A 27348-nucleotide genomic window follows, 5' to 3' on the forward strand; every position below is an offset into this window, starting at 1 on the left:
CCCTAAAGATTTCATCCTTGGAAATCCTATGGGGCAGTTCTACTCTGTCCGATAAGGTCCCTATGAGTTGGAATCAACTCAGCAGCACTGGGTTTAGTTTTTGACAGAGTAAACTAAACATCAGTAGAGTAACTGTTTTCATGAGGTATAAATATAAAACCAAGAAACCCATTGCTAGCCAGTCGATTCCGACTCATAGTGACCCTACAGGACAGAGTAGAACTACCTGCTAGGGTTTCCAAGGAGCAGCTGGTGGATTTGAACTGCTGACCTTTTGGTCAGTACCCAAGCTCTTAACGACTGTACCAGCAGTATTCCGCAAATATAAAAAAAGGGCAGCATAAAAACATATCCCACAAGTGGTCTGTGAGAAAATTTATCTAAGACAGTTGAAATTAGTGAGACTCCTCAACCTTGTGGTGAAAAACAGACTTCTCCCAGTATTCCTCCTTAACTTCTGGGTGATGATTTTTTTTAACTCGTCAGCCTCAAACTAACTTGTTATATGATGTTGCCTTTTGCCTATTGGGTTTTCTTGTGATTTGGGCTTTTGTTTATTCTCATTCATTGTGTGTGTAGGAAAAGATACTTTTATTATGACCAACTGAAAAGCTTTTTCTCTAAAAAAAAATGCTTTAAAAAAATAAGCAAAATAAAACAAACAAAAAACATCACCAGAAAAAAAAAAAAAAAAAACAACCCATGTGAACAGTCTCCCTCTAACCAAGCTCTTTGAGGGAAGAAGTTGGTCCCTATCCACCATTTATTTTGTCCTGACCAATGCCCTTTCTCTCAGTAATTTTTGTTTGTTTGTTTGCATAAAACTGTGTTGCCCTCACTTCACTGGCTTATACACTCAAAAGGCAAAGCACTTACATATTCTTGTAAACATGAGGACTTTTTTGCCATTTTGACTTGATCCTACATGTTTGGAGCCCCAGTGGTACAGTGGTTAAGAAGAACTCTACTATTAACCAAAATGTTGGCAGTTTGAATCTACCAGTTACTCCTTGGAAACTCTATGAGGCTGTTCTACTGCATCCTATAGGGTCGCTACAAGTCTGAATCAACTCGACGACATTGGGTTACCTACATGTGTATCTCTTACTTATACCAGGTGTTACCTTGGTCTACCCTTTAAGACCAGTATTTCTCCAACCACGTAGATCATGAAGTCTAACCTATGCTACATAACCTATTCAGCTTTGTAATCTCTCAGTCATCACTGAAATTGGTGGAAGCTGGTTTGTTGAAAAACATTTCTGGCACCAATTAAAACTTGGCAGCACATCATTTACTTACATGATATTCCCCCAAGAACCCTACCTTAAGAATCTTTATTCTTCATTTTCTCACTCAAAACACATGAGAGAGAGCACACATTCCTATTGTAGAACAGTGGCTCATAGTGGTCATTCCTCTATGAGGGTGTGTAAGAAATTCTAGAGGGAAGTAGATGAAAAAAGCTTAGAAGGTGGTTTAATATGTCCATAGTTCCACCTCTCGTCTTGCTATTTACTCTGTTCTTATATTCTGCATAAGCAAATCTCACATATTCTTTATCGGGTATGGCAAGTTCATTCAGTGAACATTTTCTGTTTAGTCTTGTGTGGAACAAGGCTAGACACTGTGTAACACATTTCTTAACATGCTTAGGGACCATTGAAAGGGTATATATTTATTTTCCTTAGCATTATTTTTTTCTCCAGTTTGCTTTACCCACTGCCATCGAGTTGATTCCAACTCATAGCAACCCTATAAGAGAGAGTAGAACTGCCCCGTAGAGTTTCCAAGGAGCGCCTGGCAGATTCGAACTGCCAACCTTTTGGTTACCAGCCGTAGCACTTAACCACTACGCCACCAGGGTTTCCTATTAAGCACTGTATTTTGAGCACAGGCCTAAGAAAACTTGGTGAAGGTACTCTCTCTTCCTCAGGTTGATTGACAAATCCATATTTTCACTTTTTTTTTTTTTAATCGGACCTCATAGATCACATTTGCATGTTAACAGGCAACCATCAAGTTTCCTAAGAAAATATGCATTTAGAAAAAGACTAAATGTCTTATATTAACCTTTTAACTTAGATGCCACTGTTAACATGATTACTCCCCAGAGCTCTTTTGGAAGGGGAAGGGATTTAAAGCAACTCCATGGAAGAAAAGACCTGGCGATCTGCTCCAGTAAAGTCTCAGAAACCGTATGAGGCAGTTCTACTCTTAGGATCCCTATGAGTCAGAATCGACTGGACGGCACAGAACAACAACTATATTGGTATTAGGTTCTACCGTTGTTGAACTTTGAAACTTCCTACCACCTGTGCTCTTAAAGTCTCATGGAATCTGAGCTACAAAATGTGAATCATATTCTGGCTTTGTAAACATATATGACATAGGGATCTCAGTGTTTGCCACCTGTTGTTGTGCACAGCAATATTGCAAAGCTTTGCTGGCAAAGCCCTGAGATTTTTTTCTCCAATATTATTCTTTGTCTTTGACTGTAGCAACCACCTGGCACTCTATTGCTTTCTCAAAAAGTCAGGGTGGGCCTATCCTCAAAATGAGTATTCCCTATCCCCTGTAGACAGATGAAATAATATCCTCTCACAGATGGTCTGTGGTGTATACCTTAGTTGAATATCTAATCATGACAAGTAGTTAAGGATTAACTGCAAGTTGCTAGAATCAAATTGTGACACAAACTTATGCTTTGAAAGCATAGAGCATAGAGATTCTCTGAAGATGACAGCTCCTTTGGCATCTATCTGCTACGTAAAGTGTGTGTTTGGCAATTGCTTCTCATTTCACTGCAACATGTCTAAACAGCTCAAATGTGTGAATACAATTGAAAAATAATCTTGTTCCAGTATAAAAACATTGGTTTTCATGATTGCACCTTTTTTTTTTTTAATGCCAGTCACACTGCCTCAGCATTTCATAAATGTTTACCTGAAGAGAATATTTTAACTATTAATTTTAACTATTAAGATGGTTTAGTATAAAGAATGTTGAATTTTTGAAAGTATAGAGTTTATCTTTTTTTTTTTTTTAACAAGACAAAGAAAGGTAGCTAAGCTGTCAATACCACAGAGTTGTACTAGATTTTAAAGATTCAGAGAAGGTTTTGTTTTAGTTTTTGACTGCGTGACCCATCACTTATGCCATGATAATTAGAAATGTCAATTTTTGCTTTTACAAAAATATCTTAGTGTATTCATTATCATCAGATAGTATTCGATTACTGGAGAGACTTTAATTTTACTTCAAAAAAGTACTCTACACATATCCATATTCAACCCAGCCCAGATCAAACACTTGCATTGTTTCATCTGGAAAGTGAACATATTCTAATACCTCAAGCAATTATTTTTCTTGAAGTTAATTTACATGTGAATGCATTTTCTACTTGAATTTTTACTCTAATTGACATTTCAGCAAGCCAAGAATTCTATGTACAATGAGCCCAGAAAACTTTACTCTGTAATATTCCTTCCGTATGATTATGATTATATATGTTATTCACACTATGCTGTAACTCAGAAGTAAGTAAAATATCATTCAAAGTTAAATTAGTTGGAGATTTTATCAGAGTGCGCACTCCATTTGTAAAGAAAATGGTCTAACCAGGGCCAAGGACTTTGTGTTCAGACTAGTGTCAGAATATACATTTTTTTGTTACCACAACCTGGTCTTCTGTTTCTTTAACTTTTACCATTATCTAGTCCCCAGAATGCTCTAATTGCTTATGAAGATATTTCAGTTCTGTATTAAGGATTTATCTGCAGTGCTTGCAATTTTATTACTGACACCGGTGGTTTTGACTGCCCAAAACCCTTCCTTCATCATTTTTGTAAAAAAAAAATGCTAGTTTTTCCTTTGAACAACTAACTCTTTTCTATGCTTAGTCCATTAGTTTGAAAGCCTGATTCTCTACCTGTAGAGATGGGCATATTACCTAGGCCTGATGCCCATTTTGTTCTCTGACCACTGTGACTAGTTAATATGTCATAAACATGCCCCAAGCTAAGCCAAATTACAGTCATTTCAAAGACATTTGCTGAAAATACTGAGAAAGAAGTTCGTTTTGTTGGAGGAGGAAGTAGGGAGATGAAGGTAGGGGGCTAGAATGTGAGAGCTTATAGTGAGCATCTTTGCCACCGTTATAGGAAAGTCTGTCTAGAAATTAAGGCATCATGAAGGAAGCGATAGAAATAGGAGAGAGGCAAGTCCCTGGTGATGTTTGAAACTTTAGATTCAGCTTTGCTTCCTTTGAACTACCCAGTTACGTGAACTATCAGTTATTTGAGTCAGTAGCTTCACTATATTTTGAGCCAGTTTGTCACTAACTTTCTGCACACAAAGAGCCATGCTGATTATGCTATCTTACCATGCATAAATTTGGAATAAGGTAACCCCTTCCCATATTCCCCTGCTACTTCCATGTGTCTGAGAAAGAGATTTCTATAGACAAAGAAATAATAGGAGCATGAGAATTATGCTTATCAATTATACTTAATTTTAATTTTGCATTTTTCTGCCATCTAAAAACAACAATTAATTCTAAACATCCTGAATCGTATATGATGTTCACAGCCCTGAAAAATGCAGAGGATGAATCACTGAAGTCAGTTACCTCAAAGAAAGAAAATGACCAAGAGTGCCAGCACCATCAAACACTGCTATTAAAAACTCAGAGTCAGGCAGCAGTTCGTGAATTGCAAGGATGGTTTCACATTTACACGCAGATATGAGTTAATTTGAGTAAGATATTTAGTAGCCACTTCTGCTGTTCTCATTATCCAAAGCGTTAACACATGAGATGAGGCACTGGGAGGTACGTGTGGGAGGAGCTGTTCCTCACATCAGCGAGGTTATTGATAGAAAAAATTATATATATGTTGTATTTTCCAGATGTCCATCCCATCTGTTCTACAACAGTTTTTCAAAGAGACAATGGTGAACAGAACTTTAAAGAATTAGCAAGGTGAAGGAACAAGGAAATGTCGTCAGTTATCTACTTTGGTGATTTGTAAAGACCACTCTGGGAAAACAGATTAAGGTATTGTTCCCTTGACAAATTGTGTATTAATGCTCACCACTTTACAACTTTTAATCAAGGTTTTCAGCACTTTATAGGCATGTACTCATTAAAACTCCTGAAAGTAAATACAGGCAAACTTCAATGAAGTTATTTTTTTAAGTTTTTTTTTTTAGCAAATATAAGTTACTGCCTACGAGTCAAGTATCTGTTTTGTCAACTTTTAAGCTCAGTGTGAGGTGGCTACAGTTCCTTGCCTCATAGATGTGAGGACATCATGGGATGAAGAATACCAAAAGAACAAAAACAAACAAACCAAACCCGTTGACGTTGTGTCGATTCTGACTCAGCGACCCTATAGGAATGAAGAATAGGTCTCTCAAAATTGGTAGCTAAGGAGAAGGCTTTTTATGCACCCTGTAACCCAAGCCTAGACAGATACAGTAGTGTGAAGATTATTCTGGGATGAACTACACAGAGTCACCCATAACCTCAACAAGCCCAACTCCCAAAATGAAATGTGGAAAGGGCACAAAAAGAGAGAACTAAGCAGAAATTTGAAGAAAAATTTAGGATTTCTAAAAAAAATTGGGGGAAGATTTATGCCTTGGTGGTTTGCATTATTCCATGAAAGTACGTGTGCATTTTAATAACATGTTGTCAATTTCTTAATTCATGGGAATTAAACAAATATCCTGCCAAGAGACATAGGATGTCCAAATTCTGTTCCCAGGCAAATTGTTGATATTTTCTAAATAAAAACAATGGGTTGTATATGGTTAAGTAATTTAACTAAACACACATAAATTGCTTCTATACTAAGAGGAAACAGGCCTATGAAAACAAAGTACTGAAATGAAACTTAGGATAGAATTTATGTATTTTATGGTAGATCCAGATTTCTATTTCTTAAAATATCATTTTTTTGTGAAACTAATTCCTATTAAAATCTGTATTTAGATTTGCAAATTGTATTCTGTTTTATTGCCGAATTTACAACAAATTTAGAAAACTCTCACATTTTGCAACCTGAATAAAGGAAAATTTCAGGTATTTGCTTGACTGTGTTCAAGTGGAATTGAACACTCTAATTTGTTTTGAATATCACATGTCATATCCTTCATTGTAAAGAAAATGATGGTAATACTTTTCAATTGCCTACTTGAAATCTAATTTATTACATCAAGTGGTATTTCCCTGTTGCTATTATAGGGTGTTGATAAGAAGCAAGATAGATGAAGGGAGAGAAAAGGGAGGACAGGATCGGAAGTAAAAAGAGGACACTGAAAGAGATGCCTGAGGGAACATGTCATGGAGATAAGAAAAGGAGAGTCAGCGGGAGAACAGAAAATGAGAGGACAGAAGAAGCCAGAGCTATAGGAGGTGGGGATAGAAGAAAATACAGGCGTAAGTCAAGAAACTTGGAAGGACAAAATTATACAGATAGATAAAATAACTAGGGAAGTCTCTACTGAACAGAAACTTTAAAGAATATAGGCTAATATTTACCACATTTTTACAAGGATTTATAACAGTATGTTGCTTTAGTGAAGAGAGATAATTCAAAACTCAAGCCAAAGCTTCAATATTAGGTTTTTATTTGGATTTCTTCTGCAATGATATCATCCAAGCTGCTCTGTAATCACAATTGATTGAGCATTCTCACTGATCTTTTCTGCTTCCTTGATAGGAAGGAGAAATGCACCCACAATAGAGGAACAAGTAAAAGACTACATTAATATATGACAATACTTGAACTCGAGTGATTTGGTATGTTTATGCACTAAGAATATTTAATTTCAGGAACTATTAATTACATTTAATGGTTTATATACTATGTAATTTATAGTTTAAAAATGCAAATCTTCATTTATACATAAAGTATATTCCAGTTATTTGTCAGATACATCCTTATTAATATTCTGTTGAACCTGTGTTTGTCAGAGCTCCTTTGGTTGTCTGAGAAAGAAAACCAACTCAAATAAGCTTAAAAGATAGAGGACGCTACTGGGAGTTCTTCAGGTATGGCTGCACCCAGGGACTCAAACAGAAGCCTCAGGAGTCTGTTTTTCACAATCTTTGTTTGTGTCCCATGGTGTGGGGTTTTATTCTTAGTCAGGCTTTGTCCATGAAGATATATGTGAAGGCTGCTGGTGGCCCAATACCTACATTTTATGACTGTCAATTCCTAAGGAAAGGAGACCTTATCTCTCTCAGCATACTTGAAAAAAAATTCAGAAAATAACACTATTGTCCTATTTAGGCCCCTTAGTTGTTGTTGGTAGTGAACATGGCACTGCATAAAGTGCAAAGAGTGTAAAGGAAGTAGTTCCCAAAGAAAAATAAAATAAAAAGAAAGAAAGAACACAAAAAAGGAAGGGATGCTGGGCAGGCAAAAAGCAACAGATGGTATCTACATCTCACTTCGTGGCAGCCTAGCATACACATAAACATTTCTAATAGAGATAATTTCAAATTGTCTTCTGCTAATATTATACACCCCACACATCTGTCAGTTTGTCATACTGTGGTGGCTTGCAGGTTGCTGTGATGCTAGAAGCTATGCCACTGATATTTTAAATACCAGCAGGATTGCCCACGGTGTACAGGTTTCAGCTGAGCTTCCAGACTAAGAGAGACTAGGAAGAAGGACATGGCAGTCTACTTCTGAAAAAAATTAGCCAGGGAAAACCTTATGAATAGCAGTGGAACGTTATCTGATACAGTGCCGGAAGATGAGCCCTTCAGCGTGGAAGTCACTGAAAATACTACTGGATAAGAGCTGCCTCCTCAAAGAAGAGTCGACCTTAATGACATGAATGGAGTCAAGCTTTCGAGACCTTCATTTGCTGTTGTGGCACAACTCAAAATGAAAAGAAACAGCTGCAAACATCCATTAATAATCAGAACCTGGAACGTATGAAGTATGAGTCTAGTAAAATTAGAAGTCATCAGAATTGAAATGGAAAGATTAAGGTCAACATTCTAGGCATTAGTGAGCTGAAATGGACTAGTATTGGCTATTTTGAATCAGATAGTCATATGGTCTACTATGCCAGGAATGAAAACCTGAAGAGGAATGGTGTTGCATTAGTTGTCAAAAAGAACATTTCAAGATCTGTCCTGAAATACAACACTGTCCATGATGGAATAATGTCCATATACCTACAAAGAAGGCAAGTTAATATGACTTTTATTCAAATTTACTCACCAACCATGAAGGCCAAAGATGAAGAAACTGAAGATTTTTACCAACTTGTACACTCTGAAATTGATCAAATATTCAGTCAAGATGAATTGATAATTACTGGTGATTGGAATGTGAAAGTTGGAAACCAAGAAGAAGGCTAGGTAGTTGAAAAATATGGTCTTGGTGATAGAAACGAAGCCAGAGATTACATGATAGAATTTTGCAAGACCAACGACTGCTTACCTTTTCAGTAACATAAATGACAACTACACACGTGGACCTCACCAGATGGAATACACAGGAATAAAAATGACTACATCTCTGTAAAGAGAAAATGGGAAAGCTCAATATCACCAGTCAAAACATGGCCAGGAGCCAACTGTGGGACAGTCCATCAATTGCTCATATCCAAGTTCAAGTTGAAGCTGAAGAAAATTAAAACAAGTTGACTAAAGCCAAAATACAACCTTGATTATATCCCACCTAAATTTAAAGACAATCTTAAGAATAGATTTGATGCATTGATCACTAATGGCAGAAGACCAGACAAGTTATGGGATGACAACAAGGGCATCAGACGTGAAGAAGGTAAGAGGTCATTAAAAAGACAGGAAAGACCAAAATGGATGTCAGAAGAGACTGTGGTTCTTGCTTTTGGATGTAGAGTAGCTAAAGCAAATGAAAGAAATGATGAAGTAAAACGCTGAACAGAAGATTTCAAAGGGCCGCTCAAGAAGACAAAGTAAAGTATTATAATGAAATGTGCAAAGACCTGGAGGTAAAAGACCAAAAGAGAGGAACTTGCTTGGCATTTCTCAAGCTGCGAGAACTGAAGAAATAATTCAAGTCTTGAGGTGCAACAGTGAAGGATTCTACAGGAAAAATATTGAATGACACAGAAAGCATCAAAAGAATATGGAAAGAATGCACAGAATCACTGTACCAAAAAGAATTGGTCAACATTCAGCCATTTCAGCAGGTAGCATATGATCAAGAACCGATGGTACTGAAGTAAGAAGCCCAAGCTGCACTAAAGGCATTGTCAGAAAACAAGGCTTCAGGAATTGATGAAATACCAGTTGAGATGTTTCAACAAAAGGATGCTATACCGGAAGTGTTTACTCGTCTGTCCACAAATTGGGAAGACAGCTACCTGGCCAACTGACTGGAAGACATCCATATTTGTGTCTATTCCAAAAAAGGTGATCCAGCAAAATGAGGAAATCATCAAACAATATCATACACAAGTAAAATTTTGCTGAAGATCCTTCCAAAGTGGTTGCAGCAGTACGTCCATAGGGAACTGCCAGAAATTCAGGCTGGATTCAGAAGAGGATGTAGAACAGGGGATATTACTGCTGCTGTCAAATGGATCTTGGCTGAAAGCAGAGAATACCAGAAAGATATTTGCCTCTGTTTTACTGACTATGCAAAGGAATTCGACCTCGTGGATCATAACAAATTACAGATAACATTGCGAAGAATGGGAATTCTAGAACACTTGTGCTCACGGGGAATCTGTGCATAGAGCATGAGGCAGTTGTTTGAACAGAGCAAAAGGATACTGGATGGTTTAAAGTCAGAAAAGGTGTGTGTCAGAGTTGTATCCTTTCACCATACTTATTCAATCTGTATGCTGAGCAAATAATTCGAGAAACTGGAGTATATGAAGAAGAACAGGGCATCAGGATTGGAGGAACACTCATTAAAAACCTGAGATATGAAGATGACACAGCCTTGCTTGGTGAAAGAGAAGAGGACTTGAAGCACTTACTGATGAAGATCAAAGACCATAGCCTTCAGTATGGATTGTACCTCAACATAAAGAAAATAAAAATCCTCACAACTGGACCAGTAAACAACATTATGATAAATGGAGAAAAGATTGAAGTTGTCAAGGATTTCATTTTACTTGAATCCACAGTCAATGCCTTTGGAAGCAGCAGTCAAAAAATCAAACGTGGCTTTGCATTGGGAGATTCTGCTGCAAAAGACCTCTTTAATGTGTTTAAAAGCAATGGTCACCTTGAAGACTAACCTAGGAATAATACCTGTCCCAAACCATGGTATTTTTAGTCACCTCATATGCATGCGAAACCTGGACAATGAATAAGGAAGACTGAAGAATTAATGCCTTGGAGTTATGGTGTTGGTGAAGAATATTGACTATACCATGGACTGCTAGAAGAATGAATAGGTCTGTCTTGGAAGAAGTACAGCCAGAATGTTCCTTAGAAGCAAGGATGGTGAGACTTCGCCTCACATACTTTGGACATGTAGGTAGCAGTCCCTGGAGAAGGATGTCATGCTTGGTAAAATAGAGGGTCAGTGAAAAAGAAGAAGACCCTCAACTAAGTAAATGGATTGACACAGTGTTTGTAACAATGGGCTGAAGTATATAACAAGGATTTGTTTTATTCTGTTGTACATAGGGTCGCTATGAGTTGGAACCTACTACAGGACATCTTACAATGACAATTTAACATACTCATCCCAACTACAACTGAAATTATGCCTGCCCAGAAACAGAATATTCAAAGCTGTGTTTTATACTTCACCTTTATCTCTCATGCTGTCTAAAATACCTTTGCCATTGTGTTTACTCAGACTTATGGTAATTGTATTAATCTCTTCCTATACTAGGTTCCTCATAAAAAAGAAATAAATCTCTGCAATGCATTCAAGTACTTTCCATGTAAACAGAAACTAGAAACATGAACTAACATGACACAAGTGACTTTACCTTAATGTACTTAAAATATTTAAAAGAGTAGCTCGAATCTGGAAAGACCATACTTAAAAAAATTGGCTCTGTAAATTTCTAAGCATATTTATAATACTCTAATTATTTTGTGAACATCACACTGTAATTCTTTACTTCCATTGATTTTTTTCCTTTATTTTAAGTAATGCATTTTGAAAAGAACTGAAATACCCATATGGAATGCTGTCTCTGAATTGGGATCTAATTTAATTGAATCTGCTAAATACAACTTCTTAAATTTTTACAAAATAATAATAGTTAAATGATGTATTCTATATCAGTGTCAAGATTTATTATTCAGAATTTATTTCTAGTAAATTGTTTCTATAATAAAAAGCACAAAAATTAAAAAAAAAAAAAGACAAAATCCTCCTTAACTGAAATAATTAGATGTGTGCCGTTGTATTAATGGAGTACATTGTTTGAAGTCTACCAAGCTTTAATAAGGACTTCATTTTGCAGAATAACAACAATTCATCCTTGGCTCGATATTTGTTGATTCCACTCTAATCCACTGCAAATTCACTCTTAAACTAGTTTTATAAGGAGTTAAGATTGTTCTAATGATTCTAATCTGAATAATCAGATATAAAGGTTCTAATCTAAAAGAAGTTTGCTGGACAGTCTTGTCCAAAACCACCAGGAAATTATTCAACCTGCCACTTTCCTTGGCAGTAAAGATCCAGTTAATAAACTTCAAGTACTATCCATCTTTAGGGAAGCGAGTTGTCTACCAATGGAGACCATTCTAGCAATTGCTTAGTCTGAAGTGTATTAACATAATACTTCCTGCTTTTCAGAGTCATTTTTAAATTTATTATGACAGTCCATCCTTAGGATACCGAAAAATAAATAAATAGAAAATTTATTGCTATCAAGCTGATTCTGACTCAAGGCAACCCCTTGTGTCACAGAGTAGAACTGCTCTGTAGGATTTTCTTGTCTGTGGTGAAGTGCTCAGCTGCTAATCAAAAGGTTGGCAGTTTGAATCCACCAGCCAGTCCTTGGAAACCCTAATCAATCCTATAAATGAGAATGCCAAACTGAGGACACCTTGATTATGGCCCTGTGAGAACAGTTCCTGGAGAAGGACATCGTGCTTGGTAAGGTGGAGGGTCAACAAAAAAGAGGAAAGCCCTCATCGAGATGGATTGACACAGTGGCTGCTACAATGAGCTCAAATATAGAAAAGATTGTGAGGATGGCACAGGACTGGGTAGTGTTTCATTCTGTTGTACTTAGGGTCACTATGAGTTGGAACTGACTCAATGGCACCTAACAACAAGACCATGAGCAGCTGACCCAGCTAAACTGTGGCCAGACTCCTGACTTATGCACAGTCTGAGGTAATCACTTATGTTTTGGGGAATTTGTTATGCAGCAATAGAAAATTACTACGTGGAGAAATCTGATGAAATAAGGTATGTAAAATGCTAATCAGTTTAGTGTTTTCTGTAAATCGTTTATTGATGTTGCCCATGGGATTGAGGAAGAAAATGGACTGCTATCCAAAACGTTGGCAGTTCAAATCCATCAGTCACTCCTTGGAAACCCTATGGGGCAGTTCTACTCTGTCCTATAGGGTGGCTATGAGTCAGAATTCACTCGACAGCAATGCTTTTTTTTTTTTTTAATATTATTATTCTTTATAGAAGCAGAAACCCAGGCCTCTCTTCTGCAGTGGGTGGGTTCAAACCTCTAACATTTAAGATGGCAGTCAAGTGCAAAGCATTTGTGCCACCCGGAGATCTATTCTTAGAATAGTATCCTTTGCCATTGAAGTGTCCACCTTTTGGTTAGTAGCCTGAGCTCTTAACCTCTGCCATACCTAAGCTCCATTCACTATGTGATAAATGTTAGGCAGTGAGTATATGATTGCTGAATTCAAAATTAATTTTGGATAAAGTCATATTCAATCAATATATTTTTGATAATAGGTTTTCAAAGATTCTTCTTCTTCCTTCTTCTGTATTCAGGTGTCTCTGCAGTTAATTTATTGGAATCCAAAAAAGGGGTTTATTTCTGTGAAGATCACTGACTTTCACCCTTTTTTAGATGTTGAAATTTTGCACTATTCTTCATGTACTTTAATATGTCTACCATTGATTATAAGGGACAATAGGTGGGAGAGTTTGAACAAATACAAATCCCTCATGGCTACTGATAAACCTACAGAACACCAGTGGTTTTCTGTCAGTTGGCTGCATAACACTTGCATTGCTTGCAAATTCTAAAGATACACTTGGCATCATTTTATTTTAGGAACATAGAAGACATCATAGAATAGAATAGAGTTAGCCAGTTGAGTGTATTCATTCAGGGATTTATATACTCTGTAAGACTGTAAAGAAAAAAAGGAATTTGTGTGACACGTAGGAAAGATTGTTCTTCATGGTGTTTAAGCCTCAGACAACTTCTGCAACAATTGTTAGTGCTTATCCATCTTTCTGGTAATATACATGCAGCTTGCAAAGCAAATTTAAGGCACTAAAAATGCTCTATAACTTCCATTTCTCCGGATAAAATATTTTGTATAATAGTTTCACAATAAAATAAACCTTCTGTAGGCATTTTATTAATTCTAAAAGATTTCGAAGAAGGACAATGAGACAAAGTAGTACTAGGCATTGTTTTCAAAATAGCATTCATTAGAAATATATCATGATAGCCTTCATATAATATTAATAATGAGTTTAGTTAAAACATTTAATAACTAAATGTTACTACTTTTTTAAAGTGTCTACTAATTTGATGAATGGAGGTAGAGATATTGTATAGTTTTAAATCTTTTTTTCTTGTTTATTATTGAGAATTAACATCGTTTACACTTAAAATTAAAAATAGACACATTTTTAATATTATGACTAAACTATTTTCTTGATATAAAAAAAACTCACACTAAAGAAAGGGATTCAAGAAAATTAAGTGTGGACTTTGAAATTTCCAAAAAACGCACACTATAGAAAGGGATTCGAGAAAATTAAGTGTGGACTTTGAAATTTCCAAATAGCATTAACTAAATCACTTAACTTTCTTTCTCCAAGCTTAATGCAGAATGTTGGACTAGATAGATTTTAAAATTCTTTCTAGGTGCAGTATATTGTAATGCAAATTTTCAAGCTCTGTCTTTGTTTTATGCTAGATATTCTTGAGTATTTGAAGGTATCAGGATATTATTGTCAGTTATATGTTTAGCAGGTGCCATCTGTGCATTTTTACAAGCAATTTTAAAAGTACATCTGTTTGAGCAACAGCAAGATATACTGGAACAATCACGGACTTAGAATTAGAAGAACCTAATTTTGAATCCTGGCTCTCCTACCATGTAGTTATACAATGTCAGGCACATTTTAACCATACTGAGCTTCATTTTTATTGTTCAGTATAATAAGGATAATAATTCTTGTCATGCGAGGTTGTGAAGAATAACTCAGCTACTGTGTGTAGTGCTTATACATGGACTGCTTCCTACTAATTCTAAATGAAACTTTGAAAATCACCTTCCTGATACAAATTTAAGATGTTTTAATATTGCTAGTAATATTCATAGTTTTCAAAACTGTAGTATTTACTAGAGACTGTATGCTTGATAAATGTTATTAACTCTTGTTATTTTTTCAATGTGCTTTTAAGTACCTTATTTTTATGCAAATAAGGTGTACCTTCTACATTTGATTGCCAGCTGCTCCCTCCCAGTTGAGGTATTTTCCTAAGTGCTACTATGACAATTTTTTTTTACATGTTGCATGTGTTATTTGCATAAAAATATGGTAATATCTGTTTATTATAAAGATATAAATTGTTTACCACTGTTGTAAATGCATGTAGAGCTGATATTTTCAGGCAAAAGTAGATTAGATATATCCACCATCAGTAAAATTACTTACTTACTAAACAGTTATTTCTGATGATTAGGTTTGAATTTGGAATAACATTTTGAAACTTAGACATCAGAAAATTTGCTGATGAGATTTCTCAAACAATCTTTTGATACGTAAGCTGACAAGATTTTAGAAATTACTGAAAGTGAAGCAAATATAAGCCTATAACATTTTTACTGAACAATCTTCTATATGTACTTGTACTTTATTATGAGCACAAGGGTATACGGTTTTCACTAAGTGGAAAAAAATCACTTCATTTTTTATTTAAAATAACCTTAGAATGTGTGATGGTTGCACAACACAAGTAACGTAATTGATATCACTAAATTGTACACCTGAAAAATGTCGAATTGGCAAAAGTTCTGTTATATATATTCTTGAAACAATAAAAAATAACATTAGAAAAATCATAATTTATAACAATGTTTGATATGTCCCCTAAAATTATTGCTTTCAAAAAAGATGAAGTTAAAGTGAAATTAAACCTAACACACAAACAAAAAGGACCCTTTAGGATGGGTTGTATAGCACAGTGAAGTAAATGCTTTATGATTTGACTCGTCATGGTGGAAACTGATTCTTTACACTTCATTACCAAATCTTTGCTCTAATTGCCCTTAGTCAGTGAGGAGACTGTTGACTAGAGTGTTTAAAGAGAAAAAACTATAGCTATGATGATTAGTTGTTTACCCTGTGTTTAAGTTTTTTGTCTTATGAAAATTCACATTAACCATATAAAGCATCTCTATCAAATATACCAATAGACTAAAAGGGTTATATAGATATAAAAATAAATAAATAAATGTAAAAATAATATGTTAGCATGTAATACTATTAGATTTGGGAGAACACTGAAATTGAATTTCTCCAAGTGTATTTTAACTTATTCTTAAATAAAGGAGGATGAGTGAATGAATGAATGTTGGCAGGAGCGCTTAAAGTAGCCATTCCATCTATCTGGGTAGATAGCAAACTTGATAATGAGGCAATAATGTTAACATATGATTAAGGGAGCTCATTCCCTGCCACCATAAATCTATTTAACATAAGAGGAAATGGAGATAAGAGAAATTAAAAATAATTTTCAAGTTAAAAAATCTAGCTAATGACAAAAACAGAATTTAAATCCAGATCTGTATTACTCCAGATTTCATGCTTTTAACTGTAAAGAGTAGACGGGGTAGAAATCATTTATGCAAGAAGACTAAGACCAAAACCAAACAAACAAAATACCTAGGTTTTTAAACTTCAAACTCTGTGACTGCATATTTAACTTTATCGATCACATTGACCACTGTGACACTGCTTAAAGGTACCATAAACTGAATAATAAGCAAAAGTCCCAGGAAGGAATAACTGAACTTCTTTTTTTTTTCCCCAATACTTTGAGAGAAAACTACATCACTCTGGCTGATTTTTGTTTATGTCTAAGAATAACGCATTGAACCACTTTGAAGATCTTCCATAAAAGCATAGCCATTAAAATGAATAAGTGGCACTCTGGATTTTACAAAAGGAACTAGAGATGTGTAATATCAACATACTTCAAATATAAAATATTTTCTTGTCATAAGGCCAAATAATAGCTAGAGTTTTGAACCCCTTTGATGTACCCCTAGTGTTAATGGAGAGAACTTTTATCATCATTTAGGATCCAGGAAACAGTTTAATTAAAACCAAGTACTTTACAGCGCATTTCTTCTTAGTACTGAAAATGTTTCTTTAAATTGTCATCATTATGTTTTATTGCAGTAAAAGTATTGCATTTAGTTTAAATGCCTTCGGTAAAGAGCTAGGAATAGTCACTGAAGTGGCTTTACATATGGCGAAAGAAACACTTTGGAAGCAGCAGGGTAGGTTTTATTCCCACACCTAACTAGCACTTAACTTCCTAGAGCACTCTCACATTCGTTATGTTAACTTTGTGATCTCAGTCAAGGTACACTTCTTGACCTTAGCATTTGCTGAACCATTTTCACCTTTTGAAAAATAAATGGCTACAGAATTGTCCCCTTAAGGTATTGTCCACAAAGAAACAAAAACAGCTGGCTCAATAGAGAATTAGTTAGAAAGAATAAGATACAAGTAAACTCACAGTTGGGGTATAGAACAATGCATTTTATCTACCGAGAATAGTGGGATGCTAAAAGGAATCACAAAGGTGTTTAAAAGCAAAGTGCTCCTCCTAACAAGTGCTTTCTAACCCGGTCTCAAAATTGCAACATCAGAATATGATAATATACATAAGGCATAAAAAATCCAAAAAAACCCGTTGTCATTGAGTCATTCTGACTTAAGCAATCCTATAGGACAGAGTAGAACTGTCCCATAGAGTTTCCAAGTACTGGATGGTGAATCCGAACTGCTGACCTTTTGGTTAGGAGTCGAGCTCTTAACCTCTGTGCTACAGGGCTCCCTAGGACATGATAATATACGTGGAAAACAGTTGAGCCTGTTTGTGTCAGAGAGGACTTGTATAGAGTTTCAACCCAAGGCCCCATGAAGCAGTCTTTAGGGTTTCTGAATGATATCAGGATACACCTGAAACCCATTCTTAGTAAACATTATAATCAAGGAAATAAGGCCTTTAAGGCATTTCGTTTTCTCTTTATTATATTAAAAAAAAATAAAATAAAATATTGCGTGTACCTTTAAGGCCCTAAAATAACTTGTGAACACAGGACTGTGGACTATCATCTCTATGAGTTTGTATGTACATGTCTGTGTATCTGCATTGCACATGCAGACAGGGTGTGTCTCAAATTTCCAGGAAGCCATTAGACTGCTAGGAAGGAGACGCATACACCTAGTGGCATCAAGCATTCTATGGGTGCCACATTCATCTGTGATTGAGACGGACACACGGGACACTTACACAGTGTTAGCAAAGTGAAAGACATTATTATTTATAGAAAACAAACAGTAAACAGTAGCAACAGATTCTCAAAAGGAGAACTGCTTACCCTTCCTCCCATGTCCATCTTATTTTTATCTTATAGTCACCAAGAAGGCGTGTCATGGTTAAGGTCAAAGTCAGATGCTGTCTTCATGTCATCGCTGCCTCTGGCTACTACCACTCTGCTCGGATGGGTCTCGAGGCTTCTGCTCTGCCACTGAGCCTTGTTGGTTTTTGTTGCCGGATCCCATCATACTACCCAGGACTGCGGGCGGTCTTGCCACCACACTACTCCAGTCCATGTTGCCTAGGGAGGGGGGTGGAGGAGGGCAACCTCTGCATGGGGCACACTCAGGTCTCTGCCCTACACAGGCAAGTGCTACAACTATTTTACCTCCGCCGACAAACCTCCTGCCTGGAGGCACTCAGCCCTCGCTCTGAGAGCTGGCAAGCCCACCGCAGCTATCTCTTGCCATCTTCAGCATTCACCCTTTCTTCTGCATCTAGGAGATTCTCAGCTTAGGGACCCTGCATCCTTGGTCTAAAGGACTCAGTCCACTTCAGGCTCCTCTTCTTGAAGGTAGTGAGGTCCCCCTAAACTGCTATAGGGTTAACCCTTATATCAGCAAATCCATAGTCAATTTCAAGGTACAGCCCTCCCACCAGGACAACTAACTGGCCAATCCTCTCCTAGATCATTTGCATAGAGTCCCAGACAATTATTTTGTGATAATTAGAAGACCATAGCTAAAATGGTCATGTAAAAGTGAATCATTGCACTGTAGAGTTTTTTTTTTTTTTTTCCCTTCTTTCAGCACATATTTTTTAAATACTTAGTTTTTATGTATTACATGGAGTTCTGGTGGCAAAGGTTAAGAGCTTGGCTGCTAACCAAAAGGTTGGCAGTTGGAATCCACCAGTTGTTCCTGGGAAACTCTGTGGGGCAGTTCTACTCTGTCCTATAGCATTGCTGTTAAGTTGGAATCGACTGGATGGCAATATGTTTCATTTGTTTTTTGTGTACCACATGCTGTGCAAGGTGCAAGGGAGAACAAAGGTGAGCAAACAGAGCAAAGGTCCACCTATTACTAAATATTATATTTGGAGTGGTGAAAGAAGTGATGACTAGCCAATAATCCAGTAATAAAACCTAAACTAACCGTTATAACAAGCATTCAAAGGAAGAATATGTGGTGCTGGCTGGTGGGACACTTGATATAGTGAGGTGGGAAAAACATTTCCAAGGAAGTAGTACCTGCAAAAAAAAAAAAAAAAAAGACCTGAAGGCTGAATAAATAACAGGTAAACTAAAAGAAAGATACTCATTGCAGTAAGAGGGCCTATTGAGTGAGAAGGTGTTGTACAAGACCAGGGCTTGAAAGAAGATTTAAGTTAGTAAACCTGGGAGGACATGATGTGAAGGGACTGAAGAAGCAAGCTGGGGGCAAGCCAAGCAGTACCTTGTAGTCCAGGCTGAGTAATTCAGTTTTCTCCCAAAGAACAATGGAAAGCTATTAAGGAATCTTATGAGATTAAGTTTTCCTTTGAAAAGATACCTCTGGCTAGAAGGAGGGCAGAAAAAATGTAGGACTAGGTAGAGGACTCTTGAGAATATTAAAAGTTCCTTCAATTAAAAAAAAAAGTCCAAAATAGGAAAAGGTATACTCTGTTAAGAATGGCAAACCATATTATTGTGAAAAGAGTGGTGCATTCTATATATATATGTGTGTGTATATATATATATATCAGTTGTAGTACTGTGGTGACCTGCATGTTGCTATGATTATGATGCTGGAAGCTATGCCACTGGTATTTCAAATACCAGAAGGGTCACCTGTGGTAGACAGGTTTCAGTGGAGCTTCCAGATTAGGACAGACTAGGAACAAGGACCTGGCGATCTACTTCCAAGAAAAAAAAAAAAATTGAGCAGCAAAAACCTTATGAATAGCAGCAGAACATTGTCTGATATAGTGCCAGAAGATGAGCTCCTCAAGTTAGAAGGAGCTCAAAATACAACTGGGAAAGAGCTGCTTCCTCAAAGTAGAGTTGACCTTAATGATATGGTTGGAGTCAAGCTTTCGGGACCTTTATTTGCTGATATGGCATGACTCAAAATGAGAAGAAACAGCTGCAAACATCCATTAATAATTGGAATGTAGAATATAACAAAGTATGAATCTAGGAAAATTTGAAGTTGTCAAAAAGTGAACTGAAACTGACTGGTATTGGCCATGCATAATTTTTTTATGTTCTACTCTGCTGAGATTGACAAATTGGAGAAGAATGGAGTTACATTCATCATCAAAAAGAACATTTCAAGATCTCTCCTGAAGTACATCACTGTCAGTGATAGGAGAATATACACTTACAAGGAAGACCAGTTAATACAATTATTATTCAAATTTATGCATCAACCACTAAGGCCAAAGATGAAGACATTGAAGATTTTTACCAATTTATAGCCTGAAATTGATCAAACATGCAGTCAAGAGGCATTGATAATTACTGGTGATTGGAATGCAAAAGTTGGAAACGAAGAAAAATCAGTAGTTGGAAAATAAGGCCTCGGTGATAGAAATGATGCTAGAGATTGCATGATGGGATTTTGCAAGACCAATGACTGTTTCATTGCAAATAGCTTTTTTCAACAACATAAACGATGACCATACACGTGCACCTTGCCAAGTGGAATGAACAAGAATCAAATCAACTGCATTTATGGAAAGAAATGATAGAGAAGCTAAATATCATCAGTCAGAACAAAGTCAGGGTACAACTGCAGAACAGACCATCAATTACTCATATGCAAGTTCAAGTTGAAGCTGAAGAAAATTAAAACAAGCTCATGAAAGGCAAAGCAATCCTTGAGTATACCTCACCTGAATTTAAGAAAAAAAAAGTTGATGCGTTGAACACTAAAGACTGAACACCAGATGAGTTGTGGGATGACATCAAGGTCACCATATATGAAGAAGCAAAAGGTCATTTAAAAGATAGGAAAGAAAGAAAAGATCAAAATGGATATCAGAAGAGACTGTGAAACTTGCTCTTGAACATAGGGTAGCTAAAGCAAATGGGAGAAATTATGCAGATTTTAAAGGCCAGCTTGAGAAGACAAAGCAAAGTATTATAATGAAATGTCCAAAGACTTGGAATTAGAAAATCAAAAGGGAAGAACATGCTTGGCATTTCTCAATCTGAAAGAACTGAAGAGAAAATTCAAGCCTTGGGTTGCAATGTTGAAAGATCCTATGACCAAAATATTGAATGACACAGAAAGCATCATAAGAAGATGAAGGGAATACACAGAGCCATTGTACCAAAAAGAATTGGTCAGTGTTCAAACATTTCAGGAGGTAGCATATGATCAAGAACCGATGATACTGAAGCAAGAAGTCTGTGCTGCACTGAAAGTATTGGCAAAAAACAAGGCTCCAGGAATTGACTGAATACCAACTGAGATGTTTCAACAAATGGATGCAACGCTAGAAGCACTCACTCATCTATGCCAAGAAATTTGGAAGATAGCTACCTGCCAACCAACTGAAAGAGATCCATATTTGTGCCTACTCCAAAGAAAGGTGACCCAAGAGAATGCTGAAATTATCAAACAATATTATTAATATCTTGCAAGTAAAATTTTGCTGAAAATCATTCAAAAACTGTTGAAGCAGTACATGGACTAGGAACTGACAGAAATTCAAGCCAGATTCAGTAGAGGATGTGGAATGAGGGATATCATTGCTGATGTGAGATGAATCTTGGCTGAAAGTAAAGAAAACCAGAAAGATGCTTACCTGTGCTTTACTGACTATGTAAAGCATTCGACTGTGTATATCATAACAAATCATGGACGAAATTTTGAAGAATGGGAATTCCAGAACCCTTAATTGTGTTCAGGAAGAACCTGCAGTTAGACAAAGAGGCAGTCTTTTGAACAGAACAAAGGGATACCTCGTAGCTTAAATCAGGAAAGGTGTGTTAGTGTTGTATCCTTTCATCATACTTATTCAATCTGTATAAAAAAAAAATGCTGAGCAAATAATACAAGAAACTGGCCTGCATGAAGAACTTGTCATTAAAACTAGAGGAAGACTCATTATCAAGCTGTGATATGCAGGTGACAGAACTTTGCTTGCTGAAAGCGAAGAGGACTGGAAGCACTTACTGATGAAGATCAAAGACTACAGCCTTCAGTATGGATTACACCTCAACATAAAGAAAATAAAAATCCTAACTGGACCCATAAGCACCAACATGATAAACAGAGAAAATATTGAAGTTGTCAAAGATTTCGTTTTACTTAGATCCACAATCAATGTCTATGCAAGCAGCAGTCAAGAAATCAAAGGACATATTGCACTGGTAAATCTCCTGCAAAAAATCTCTTTAAAATGTTGAAAAGCAAAGATGTCACTTTGAGGACTAAGGTGCCCCTAACTCAAGCCATGGTATTTTCAGTCACCTCATATGCATGTGAAAACTGGACGAGTATACGAAAGATCAAAGAAGAATTGATGTCTTTGAATTATGGTGTTGGCAAAGAATATTGAGTGTACCAAGAGTAACAAACCTGTCTTGGAAGAAGTAGAACCAGAATGCTCCTTAGAAGTGTGGATGGCGAGACTTCCTCTCATGTACTTTGAATATAGCGTTGGTTAATGTTGTGTGTCAGCTTTACTGGGGCATGATTCTCAGTGGTTTGGCAGTTATGATGTAGTTTGGCAGCTATGTAATGATGTAATCACCTCCATAATGCAGTCTGCTATAAAGTGATCACTTCCATGATGAGATCTGCTATGAGCAGCCAGTCAGTTGAAAGAGAGTTTCCTTGGGGGTGTGGACTTTCTGGCAAAGCTCATTGGCTTTTGCTACCTGTGGATTCTGCAGCTGGCTCCTCGCCTGACCTCCGGTTCTTGGGATGTGAGCTAGCAGCTTACCTGCCATCTCATCTACACATTTTGGCATTTATCAGCCTCCACAGCCTGTGAGCCAGTGACTTGCTGTCTTACCTGCTGATCTTGGTGATGCCAGTCCCTGCAACTACGTGAGTTAGGAGAAGCCTCCAGACTTACCCATGCACTTGGGACTTTCCAGCCTCTACAAGTGCATGAGCCACTTCCTTGATATAAATTTCTTTCTCTCTCTATATATAAACACACGCACAGGCTTCACTGATTTCGCTTCTCTGGAGAACCCAGCCAAAGACAAGCATATTATCAGGAAGGACCAGTCCCTGGAGAAAACATCATGCTTGGTAGAGGGACAGTGAAGAAGAAGAAGGTGCAGGGCCGGGGAGTGTTTTGTTCTCTTTTACATACAGTTTGAGTTGGAACTGATTCGACAGCTTCTAAATACTACAACAACAATATGTGTATATACAGATGTCATGGATTGAATTATGTCTCCCCAAAAATGTGTGTACAAACTTGGTTAGGCCATGATTCCCAGTATTCTGTGGTTGTCCTCCATTTTGTCATTGTAATTTTATGTTGGGAGGATTAGGGTGGGATTGTAACACCACTCTTACACAGATCCAGTGTAAAGGGAGTTTCCCCGGGGTGTGGTCTGTACCACCTTTTATCTCTCAAGAGATAAAACAAAAGTGAAACAAGCAGAGAGTTGGGGACCTCATACCACAAAGAAAGCAACACCAGGAGCAGAGCATGACCTTTGGACACGGGGTCCCTGCACCTGAGAAGATCCTTGACCGGGGGATGATTGAAGACAAGGACCTTCCTCCAGAGCCGCCAGAGAAAGCCTTCCCCTGGAGCTAATGCCCTGAATTTGGACTTGTAGCCTACCTGGCTGTGAGAGAATAAGTTTCTCTTTGTTAAAGCTATCCACTTATATTATTTCTGTTATGGCAGCAGTGGGTAACTAACACAACATATATATACATATATAAAAAAATATATATATATACACACATATACATGTATACATATGTATATAGACATACATACAAAATCTGATGAAAATCATTCTCATAAATTATCCTCTAAAACTATGCTATTTATATCCATTTGCTGTAATGGATATGAGTATATACTGAGCCTTATGAGTCCTCTTTGCAAATCATTAACCTGGGTATGGTCCTGGTGACCCCACAAAGAAGGATAATAAAAATGTTTATGAGGTATGAATAGAATATACCTGTTCATACCTCATATACATTTAAAATGTGGTGACAGAGGCATCTAACCTCCTCTGACTTCAGGAGGGCAAAGGAGAATCAAGATGAACAAAATCAGATGAAGTTTATTCTCTTAAACCATTCTCATAATCCCAAACAGCTTGTCTGGACTGAAGAATAGTGGTTAACTCCATATTTCAAGCCAGAATGTAACCATTTAGTGGATTCATGGTTTAAAACAATATAGGTACCTTGACAAAACTTCTCTTCATGGAGTAGACCCAACAAATGTAAATTCCCCATTCTCTTAGTGATTGCTGCTAAAAGTTAGATTGACTAGAACATTACCCCATTGTGTATCCTTTTAACTGACACTGCATATCCACATGGAATATTAAATTGTTTGACTATTTCCTGGAAATGCAAGTCAAGGTTGGCATAATTTTAAGTTAACAAAAGTATTCTATTCTAAAATTTATGATCGTATTTCATTGCATGGAACATTTTCCTGTCTTTTAGGCTAAGAATTCCTGGAAAGACTAGGACTAAAAGACTAAACAGAGAAGTTAATAAATTGTTAATGAAAACTAAGTTGATTGATTAGTTAGTTCATTCATTCATTCTTTGTATAGGTCTTTGGGCATCTAGAATGTAGCCAGCACTTCATGAAACTTTGTGTAAGAAAGCGTGTAGACACAGTTAACATAGTGGGCCTGAGACTGCTTTCCTTGGAAAAAAATCTCCTTGCAAGTTTGGTTCTTGGCACACGTCTGGGAACTTGGATTTCAGAAGTGTTCCCATCATTCCACGAGGGATAAGAGTAGCTTATTGTGTCTAAATTTGTTGTACAAACAATGTGGTTTATGCTGAACACCTACTTTCTGCAAGTCTGGAATTTTGGCATGGGCAATTGTTACAGGAATTTTGGCAGAGGATAGATTAGCCCCCAATAAAAACAGTGAGCATTAAGTTTCTAATGAGCTTCTCTGATAGAAAACATTTCACATGTATTATTATACCTTAAGTGAGTCCCTCTGTAACTCCAGTGAGAGAGAGTTCTTGGAAGCTTGTACCTAGTTTCTTTCAGGCTTTGCCCCATGCACATTTTCCCTTTGCTTATTTTACATTTTATCCATTTGCTGCAATGAATATGAGTATATACTGAGACCTTTTTTTTATGAGCCCTTTTTGCAAATCATTAATCTGGGGTAGCCCTGCGGACCTCACAAGGTAAGAGAATAAAAATATATACTAGGCATGACTTGTAAAAATGGTGTGGCAGAGGTGTCTGACCTTCTCTAACTTCATGGGGGGAAAGGAGAGTCAAGATCATCAGCTGATTCCTGTAAGATGGAGGTCAGATGTACCTCCTCCAAACTTTTTACCAATTCTGACACCAGCTGTCCCTCCCATGGAACTCTCTACTACTCTTCTGGGTTTGTTAATTCATTGCAATGGCCACACAGAACTCACAGACCATACTCACAAATCATTGTTATAATTGAGCCCATTGTTATTGCCACTGTGTTAATCCATCTTGTTGAGGGTTTTCCTGTTTTTCGCTGACCCTCTACTTTACCAAGCCTTGTCAAGGGACTGATACTTCATACATTCAGGCTCTCATTATTAATGGATGTTTGCAGCTGTTTCTTCTCATTTTGAGTCGTGCCACATCAGCAAATGAAGGTCCCATAAGCTTGACTTCATCTACGTCATTAAGGTCAACTTTACTTTGAGGAAGCAATTCTTCCCCAGTTGTATTTTGAGTGCCTTCCAACCTGAGGGGCTCATCTTCTGGTACTATATCAGACAATGTTCTGCTGCTATTCATAAGATTTTCACTGGCTAATTCTTTTCAGGAGTAGACTTCTGGGTCCTTGTCCCTAGTCTGTCTTAGTCTGGAAGCTCAGCTGAAACCTGTCCACCATGGGTGACCCTGCCGAAAGATGAATACTGATACTGGTGGCATAGCTTCCAGCAACACAGTGAAACACAAACCCCCACAGTACAACAAACTGACAAATGTGTGGGGGGTCATTCTTGTAGGCATATGGATATTATCCTATCACTGATAGCATTGCACTTCAGAATAGACCTTGAAATGTTCTTTTTGACTAAGAATACAATGCCATTCCTCTTCAAGTTGTCATTCCTGGCATAGTAGACCATATGATTATCCAATTCAAAATGGCTAATACCAGTCCATTTCAGGTCAGTAATGCCTGGGATGGTGCTCTGGTGGCACAGTGGTTAAGAGCTCAGCTGCTAACCAAAAGGTTGGCAGTTTAAATCCATCAGCTGCTCTTTGAAAACCCTATGTGGTGGTTCTACTCTTCTCTATAGGGTGGCAATGAGTCAGAATAGACTTGGTGGCAACAGATTTTTTTTTTTTTTAATGCCTAGGCTATTGATCTTTATGTGTTCCATTTCATTTTTGATTACTTCCAATTTTCCTAGATTCATAGTTTGTACATTTCACATTCCAGTTAATGGATGTTTGCAGCAGTTTGTACTTATTTTGAGTCATACCAGGTTATCAAATGAGAGTTCTGAAAGCTTGATTCCATCCATGTCATTAAGGTCAACTTTACTTTGAGCAGGAAACCTTGGTGGCATAGTGGTTAAGTGCTACGACTGCTAAACAAAGAGTCGGCAGTTTGAATCCGCCAGGCGCTCCTAGGAAACTCTATGGGGCAGTTCTTCTCTGTCCTATAGGGTCACTATGAGTCGGAATCAACTCGATGGCACTGGGTTGGTTTTGGTTTGCTACTTTGAGGAGGCAGCTCTTCCCCAGTCATATTTTGAGTGCCTTTCACCACTCGTCTGTCGGTTTGCCCTACTGTGGTGGCTTTGGTGTTGCAGTGATGCTGGAAATTATATCACCGGTATTTCAAACACCAACAGGGTTATCTGTGATGGACAGTTGTCAGTGATGCTTCTAGAATAAGACAGACTAGGAAGAAGAACCTGGCAGTCTACTTCTGAAAAAACTGTCCAGTGAAAATCTTATGAATTATAGCAGAAGGTACATTCTATAGATTTATTAATATAAATGTTAATGGCAGGGCTTTAGTCTAAAAAAAATAAAATAAGAATTCTTTAAACTTCAAGTGTGTCCACAAACTGAACCTATTCTTAGCATATTGGAATGTTAGCTGAGGGTTATTAGAAGATGAGATAAGGCTTCAGGTGCTTCCACTTTGATAAGACCTGAGACTAAGGTCTTCGTTGTTAAGCTAGGCAGGAGGAACATGATAACCAATCTTAAAGAAATAATGAGGACATGAGAATGCCTAGGGCCAGCCATTGTTGTTCACAAATAATTGTTGAAATTTGTTGATATGCAATATATATGGGCCTTCTGCTGTTGTTGTGTGCCATTGAATTGATTCTTGCTCATAGTGACCCTATTTGACAAAGTAGAACTGCCACATAGGGTTTC

General features: G+C 37.1%; 1 protein-coding gene across 1 annotated transcript in view; it reads left to right on the top strand.

The window, feature by feature from the left end:
* Nucleotides 1–27348, top strand: part of PCDH15 (protocadherin related 15) — a 999309-nt gene that overhangs the window by 54259 nt on the left and 917702 nt on the right. The window contains exon 2 of the mRNA XM_049855421.1: nt 4909–5056. The gene's annotated coding sequence lies outside the window, so the exon portion shown is untranslated. The remainder of the gene's footprint in view (nt 1–4908; nt 5057–27348) is intronic.

The sequence above is a fragment of the Elephas maximus genome, chromosome 16, assembly GCF_024166365.1.
Source record: "Elephas maximus indicus isolate mEleMax1 chromosome 16, mEleMax1 primary haplotype, whole genome shotgun sequence".
NCBI classification, from domain to species: domain Eukaryota; kingdom Metazoa; phylum Chordata; class Mammalia; order Proboscidea; family Elephantidae; genus Elephas; species Elephas maximus.